At 43.3% G+C, this 8,445-nt stretch overlaps 1 protein-coding gene across 1 annotated transcript in view; it reads right to left on the reverse strand.

Annotated features, from left to right (window-relative positions):
* Window positions 1-4,692, reverse strand: part of BAIAP3 (BAI1 associated protein 3) — a 285,407-nt gene extending 280,715 nt beyond the window's left edge. The window contains exon 1 of the mRNA XM_063430408.1: window positions 4,606-4,692. The gene's annotated coding sequence lies outside the window, so the exon portion shown is untranslated. The remainder of the gene's footprint in view (window positions 1-4,605) is intronic.
* Window positions 4,693-8,445: the final 3,753 nt, after the last annotated feature.

An 8,445-nucleotide genomic window follows, 5' to 3' on the forward strand; every position in this document is an offset into this window, starting at 1 on the left:
TAAGAGCATAAATGGTGAGAAAACCGAGGCAGCAAATAGAACAATATACACAGGATAAGAAGAAAAAAAAACAGCAATAAACAATTGCAAATACAAATATATGGTGAGGATACTAATCTCTCCAAAGGAGCAGCAAAGAGAGAAGAAGTCTAGTGCTATGTTCTAGGTTTTATCTTGATAAGTGGGGTATGTGAGGCCATTTGTAATCAATGTTATTTTTTGTCTGTTGTTTGTCTTTGCTGCTTTTTGGGAAGTAAAGTACACATGATATGAGCCTCTGTGTTGTGAAATATGCAATCACTATTTGGCTGCATTGGTCAATAGTTGTAAACATTTTTCAAGTCTTTTTCAGCCCTTTTCACTGATCTGAAAATAGTGAAATGTCAGAATGCTGATATTAGGATTATAATTGCTTCCATATCATTAATAGCAAATTGACAGATCGTACATAATTTAGATAAGATTATAATCTCCACTTTTATTGGTAAATTATTATGCACAGCCAGCTCCAAGATTTTAATAGGAAAACACCTAAAAAAAATACTAAAAATCATAAAATAATAATAAAAAAAATATTAACCTGTAACATTATACAAAACATGATGCACAGGAGCTACCACCATATATGTTGATGCTTGGTTTGTCACCGATCTATGGAGCTCTATTCAAGAACGAGAGACCTATACACTGACTTATCACAATAGTAAAATTAAATGATTTCTATGAATTTTAATATAGGTCATAAGGACTAGGTGTGTGTACCAATATGGGCGCTGTTATGATGTACCCCATGGTGGAATATTCCTCAGCCTTGCTCCTGTGTGGAGAACGCTGTGACAATAGAACACATACCTTATCACCGCTACTCTGCCTGTAAAACCATTGTTTGGGCCACTGCACATTTCTCCCACATAAACACCTGCAAATTACCGGACCTAGACCTCTTGTTCGTTCTCTTCAATCTCTCTGATGTAGTGAAAGAGGGGCTTCTGTGCACTTATTTGTGACAGTTCTGTATGGCAAATGGAGGTGTGACTAATTAGGTAGGTGTATGAGACAGCCTCTATAACCCCCTGCACCCACTGATGCCTCTAAAACATCTGCACCCACTGCAGCCTCTATAACCCCTGCACCAAATGCAGCCTCTATAACCCCTGTACCCACTACAGCCTGTATAACCCCTGCACCTACAGCCTGTATAACCCCTGCACCCACTACAGCCTCTATAACCCCTGCACCCATTACAGCCTCTATAACCCCTGAACCCACTGCAGCCTCTATAACCTCTGCACCCACTGCAGCCTCTATAACCCCTGCACCCACTGCAGCCTCTATAACCACTGCACCCACTGCAACCTCTATAACCCTGCACCCACTGCAGCCTCTATAACCCCTGCACCCACTGCAGCCTCTATAACCCCTGCACCCACTGCAGCCTCTATAACCACTGCACCCACTGCAGCCTCTATAACCCCTGCACCCACTGCAGCCTCTATAACCCCTGCACCCACTGCAGCCTCTATAACTCCTGCACCCAATGCAGCCTCTATAACCCCTGCACCCACTGCAGCCTCTATAACCCCTGCACCCACTGCAGCCTCTATAACCCCTGCACCCAATGCAGCCTCTATAACCCTGCACCCACTGCAGCCTCTATAACCCCTGCACCCACCGCAGCCTCTATAACCTCTGCACCCACCGCAGCCTCTATAACCCCTGCACCCAATGCAGCCTCTATAACCCCTGCACCCAATGCAGCCTCTATAACCCTGCACCCACTGCAGCCTCTATAACCCCTGCACCCACTGCAGCCTCTATAACCTCTGCACCCACTGCAGCCTCTATAACCCCTGCACCCAATGCAGCCTCTATAACCCTGCACCCAATGCAGCCTTTATAACCCCTGCACCCACTGCAGCCTCTATAACCCCTGCACCCAATGCAGCCTCTATAACCCTGCACCCACTGCAGCCTCTATAACTACTGCACCCACGGCAGCCTCTATAACCTCTGCACCCACCGCAGGCTCTATAACCCCTGCACCCACTGCAGCCTCTATAACCCCTGCACCCAATGCAGCCTCTATAACCCTGCACCCACTGCAGCCTCTATAACCCCTGCACCCACTGCAGCCTCTATAACCCTGCACCCAATGCAGCCTCTATAACCCTGCACCCAATGCAGCCTCTATAACCCTGCACCCACTGCAGCCTCTATAACCCCTGCACCCAATGCAGCCTCTATAACCCCTGCACCCAATGCAGCCTCTATAACCCCTGCACCCAGTGCAGCTGCTATACCACAAGTACCACAGCTACTACAGCTCCTATACCCCCTGCAAATTTGGAAAACACCGGGCGCACTGTTTTTACTCTGATTTGTAAACTACAGATATGTTTGCGAGGATATTTCTGTATTTAGTTTCTCTCAGTGGTGTGATTTAGCTGTGGAAATGATTAGACCCCCCAGTTTTGACCGTGGTATGTGCCCTCCCTATGTTTTGTTCCTAGTGTCACATCTGGCTAGATGGGTGTATACAAAAGAGGAGATTGTCTAAATGGGTGTGACGTACCTTATTAGGTAAGTGTAAGAGTGTGGCTAGTTAGAGGTATGTGGAATATTAGGTATACTGGTCAATGCGCAGGGGGGCAGAGTATTTGCATGCATTGGACCCCCATATTCCTGATTGCCATCCTTAGTGTTTGATAGACTGTATTAAGCAAAAAAGACCCTCCAGATCTGCTTATTAAAGACCACTAAAACCTTATCCTCCACTGGACTAACATATTCCCTTATAATAAAAGCATGCTCTGTGTGTAGTGTAAGAGAATTGTTAGAACGATGGCAGTTTGTTGACTTATTTTGACTCATAGGATGATAATGATTACTTAAATAGCATTCAATAACCATTCACCACAGTGGAAAACAAGCAGGGTAAAGATGTATTACTCTGTTGCAGGGATAAGCATTGCTTTGCCACCTGGCTACTGTGGACTGCAAGTCCCACTCTGTTCAGCCAGCCAAACAGGACAGGTAACCGTTGGCTCTTATGCTTTTCTAGACAGCAACTTCCACCACTCTCAGACAGACAGAGATAAAAAAGGAGGGTGCACAGGTAGACAAAACAGGGGGTGCTAAGCAAAGTTAGCACCATAGCAGGTGTAAACTAGAACTCATTTGGCTCATCCATCCAAAGACAGACACATGAAAACACTGAGAAGTCTACATGTTGCTGTGGACTGCAACTCTCATTATGGATAGCTATCCAAACACAAGACTGCAAAGCCTTGCAACGGGGATATTAATATTTACACACACTTGTGTAGACTGCAACTCCTCTTCTACTTAGCCACAATTTTTTTTTTTTTTTTTTTTAAAGGAACAAGAGAAGACAATATAACAACAATATGTAATCCCTGGCAACACCCAGCACACTCAGCTATATACAAGATTATGCCGTATAATATATCAATATAACAATATCTCAGCAGATGCTGTGATTTGCTGTAAATATCGATTGCATGTAGCACTCTAGCAGCTGTGACTGCAACTCCCATTCTACTTAGTCAGCCTTTTGCAGGATGAGTTGCAGTCCATGGTAACTGCTGTGCCAGGGGTCACCCATGGTCCTGACATATAATACAATGCATCTAGAAAGAAGCAAAGACTCTGTTATAGCTTGCCTAACCCACACTCCAGGGTCAGCGAGGAAATAAATAGATGTATTCTCTGTATGTACAAAATATATGATAAAATAACAAAACAAAATAACTAAACGTGTGTATGATGTCTGTGTATTTTTATTTTATATGTGTACATGGACGAATGTATTTGCATGGAGACAAGACTAAAAAGAAATACAAAAATCTTGCTCCTTGTGAATTATTTCCAGCCATAGTGATAATACATGACCAGCAGTGTTTGTGCCTCTGACAGTATGCCAACCTGCCCTTTGATCAGTCCAGTGATGTGAAGGTACAAGACATTGAGATCAATTCACTAAGCCAAAAAAACAACAACACAGGCATTTGGTCACAAAGACACGCACAAGTGACAAGTAAAGCAAAAACACTTTCTGTTAGAATATTCCAAGACACCAAGTTCTATAATGAGAATATAACCCCATTATCCTCTGATAGTTAACCCTTTAATCGCTGCAAACAAATGCCAATTCTGTAATACCATTCTCTCGTCGTATTACTGTTGCGTTGTTGACTGCCTCTAAATCCATTAGCTCCTTACCAAGACAAAGTTAAATCATCACAGAATTAGCTTAATTATCTTCACCATCACCCAATGATATGCAAAGCTATCAACAAGTCCATGGTCCAGCAAGTCCATGATAAAAGACTTTAGTTTGATCAATAAACAAAATTATTTAAACCTAACTTTTGCAAAAAAAAAAAAAATATTTTTTTTTATTTATATATATTTTTTTTATATAAATCACATATATATATTAAAATAAAAATATTAGAAATAAATGCATGTTTCTTTCTTTGAAGAGATTGAATTTCAGTGATATAATCAGGGGTAGGGTGACTTTATGGCTATGAGGAGGTGATGCCATGCAGGGCTCTAGCTTGGCACAGGGTGGGCTATTACCTGTTGCAGGCTGCAGAGTGTAGATGGAGGGTGCCTCAGTCAGTCAGTGCAGGGTACCAACTCAGTATATTGTGCTGCTCTCAGCTGCCACATGCAGGATGCTGCACTTCACACAGAACTGCTACTCCTTATATGGATAGAGGCGGGTTAGTGAGGGGCAGGCGGGGACCTTCAGCCCGGCAAGGTGGGCTCTCACTGCGAGCTGTGTAAACCATGGTGTGAGAATCTCTCCCCCTAAGGGAATCCACTAATCATGTCCTGTCACTCTATGTGCAGCTCTGGAAGCCATTTCTTTTAACTTGCTTTGTGTGGGCACCTGTTAGAGTGACTGGGGCTTATTTACTAAACATTGTAACAGGAAGCCTCACATTACAAGGAGGGAGAGGGGTGTTATGAAGACAAAACAGGTGCTAGTTTGGGTGCTGAACGTTGAGAGACATGCTATTGGTTTCCATGGTGATTGTTGCTTTTTAAGCACTTTTCCACAAACTAGTACCGATTTCTTTCCTTGATAAATCTCTTTAAATGTTCAATATTTGTATAAAGGTGGGGGTGAAGTAAGGGGCATCCACAAAGTGTAAGGGAACCCCAAAATATTTATGTATTTATTTATTTATTACTGCCATTTATATTTATAAAATGTTTTACAAGGATGGATACATTGAGATTTCTCTCGTTCCACAAAACCTTGCATTGATACAATAGGATACACTATTACAAAAATACAATATGCAAACTATATATACATACACACATATAGCAATTTGATACATAACAGGTAATAAATATATTCAACACAAACACAAACACAAACCAATATTATAATAGAGTGCTTGCAGGCTCTTTTTATTTGTGTACAAAAAGTGTAATGTCTTTGGAAGGGTTAACATTTATTTTAAATAGAGCACATTGATGGTTAGGTCACAGATCATAGGATTTGCAATGGAGGTTAGAGTGCATGTTTCTTTGGGTTATAGCCTGTCTTCTTAGAATTAACTTTCAAATGGTGACATGAAAAAGTATGTGTTACTATACAGGATTCTTTACTAAAGTGATAATTATTAGGACTAAAAATCAGACTCGGATCCGGGAAAAGGGAGCACCAGGGCAATTCGCCCATCCTCACCCCTACCCCCTGAGTTGCCTGGCTAGATCAGTCCCCATGCTGGGTACTGTATGTAAATGTATTTCTTTAGATTTGGGGCCCCGAAGGAGCGTCACAATATTACTTGGTACCTATGGTGACTTGGCCCTGATGTTCCAACAGCCAAGGTGGGGCAGGCTGGTCATGCACCCCCCCCCCCACCCCCCACCCCACATACTCCCTCCTTCCCCCCTTTCCAAAACTAACTCCCGTTTGGGCCCACCACTCACTTAGTCAGAGTCAGAGGGCTACCACCAGGTTGCCATGGTGACACTTTGACTTGTTGAATGAGCGCCAAACAGAAGGAGCATGCGGACCACATGCTCCTCCACTGAACAACCAGGGATCTTGTCAGTACCAACTGGATCACCAGGGATTAAACTCCCCTACCTGCATAGAGGTAAGCAGAAGATGGGGTTTAATAATAAACACAGTCACACTTACACACACAATCACACTCAGCCAACAACCCACACAATCACACTCGGCAAATACCCACACAATCACACTCAGTCAACTCCATACACAATCACACTCGGTCCACCACACACATCACACAATCGCATGTATTCAACCCCCACACACAATCACATTCAGCCAGGTGCCAATCACACTTTGCCAACCACCACACATTCAAACTTGATTCTTGCACCGGGCCATGTGGTTTCTAGTTACACCCCTCGATGGATATCAGTAGAGTCAAATTGGGTTATTCACTTGACAACAGATTTTGTCCAGGTGGACATAATACAGGAAAATAACCGAATTCCAACCACAATGGCAATTGTCACATTTACTAATTGAGAATCTGCAGCAATTGCCCGGATACATTTGCTTTCTGGATTATAATCAGTGCTTTTGCACCTGAACCCTTAAGAAAGTTAAGGATTCTGAATATTCACAAAGCACCAGTTTTACTAAAATCCTTCACATTTGCAAATTATCATTAGCTTGCTTTTTGTGAATGAAAATTTTAAGTACTATTTGCCAGCTGGCAGCGCTAGCAGTCAACAGTCAAATAGTTAAATAACCCTTAGAATTCACACACAAAAAAAACAAAACATTTCAAAATAATAAAAAAGAATCCATCTTTACCCCTTGAGGGTTCGCTGCTAGGGATGTGCGTGTCAAAAAATTTGGTTTGGTTCGGAAATTCGGGTTGCCTGTCCTGTTTGGCTGACTGAACAGAGTGGGAAAAAAATTAATGTGCTTCGGCAATTTGGACCAATGGCATTTGGTTCGGTTCGGCACTTCCGAAATTCGTAACTTCAGCAATTTGGAACTACAGCAATTCAGAACTTCGGCAATTTGGATATTCATAAGCATCCCTCTCTTGTTTTGCCACTTTTCAGAAATCCGAAGCACTTTGCCACCACAACCACTTACACATCTGTAGGGCTCCTTAACCCTAACCCCTAACCCTAACCACATCTGTAGGGCTCCCTAACCCTAACCACCACAGCCACTTACACATCTATAAGGTTCCAAGTGCCCGGACTGCCACCACAACCACGTACACATCTATAGGGCTCCCAGTGCCAGGAATTAGCTTATTGGTAAAGATTCTTGTCATAATTCACGTAATTTTCCCTCCCTCTCTTGTTTTGCCACTTTTCAGAAATTCAAAGCACCTCGGCAATTCGGCAATTCGGTTCGGCAATTCGAACTTCGGACATTCGGAAGCATCCGAATTTAACGAAATTTGTCCGAATGTCCATTCGGAACTAAACGAATTGCACATGTCTACTCTCTGCAAACCGAGCTCTCATAGCAGAGAAAGCCCTTATAAGGTTTTCCATGCTATGCAAACTTTTACATCACATGGGAATATTTCCCACACTATGCAATATTGGAAAAGAGCTCTGATTGGTTGGCTACTAAGCCAACCAACCAGGGCACTCTGACAGACAAATCGCACTTCTCTCAATACATGGATGACAGAGCACTAATTAATGAATAGCCCCGAAAGTTCTGCGAGCGAACACGCAACATGCTGTGCCAAGACTCTTTATTTAGATGCTGGGGCTGTGATGCAGAAACAGAGCGCAGGCATATGACGATGTATCTCCACCTTCTGTACACAGCATCCAGCACGTCACAAAGTCCTGCAAGAACATGCTCGGTTCCAGGATTCCAACTCCCATGCCAGTCAGCCACCAATGATGAAGTAGGAGGTGGAGGGGGGTAGTATCAAAGCAAGGGTATAATCAGAGGGCAAAAGAGGGGAAATGAAGCTGGTATGGATAAAGGAGCACATGTGGGAAAGGGGGCAGTATGCAGAAGAACTCAAGTGATGAAGAGGGGGGTATGGACAGAGAAACCCAATGGACTATGGATAGAGAGGCACAAGTAGTGAAAGAAGGTTTGGGCACGATGGACACAAGGATGTATGGTAAGATGGTCACAAGTGAGGGAAGTAGTTATGGGCAGAGGGGAACCCTTAGAGGAAAGGGACTATGGACACTGGGGTACAAGTAGGGAAAGGAGTTATGGGCAGATGGACACAAGTAGAGAAATGAAGGGCATGTGCAGAAGGAAATGGGAGTACAAGCAAAGAGACACAACTGAGGCAAGGGGGTATGAGGATATGGACACAAGTGAAGGACAGATAAGGGAATACTGTGAGAAAGAGAGATTTCAGACATTCAGACACACAGCGCATCCCCAGACACACAGCGCATCCCCAGACACACAGC

This window comes from Pelobates fuscus, chromosome 8, assembly GCF_036172605.1.
Source record: "Pelobates fuscus isolate aPelFus1 chromosome 8, aPelFus1.pri, whole genome shotgun sequence".
NCBI classification, from domain to species: Eukaryota; Metazoa; Chordata; class Amphibia; order Anura; family Pelobatidae; genus Pelobates; species Pelobates fuscus.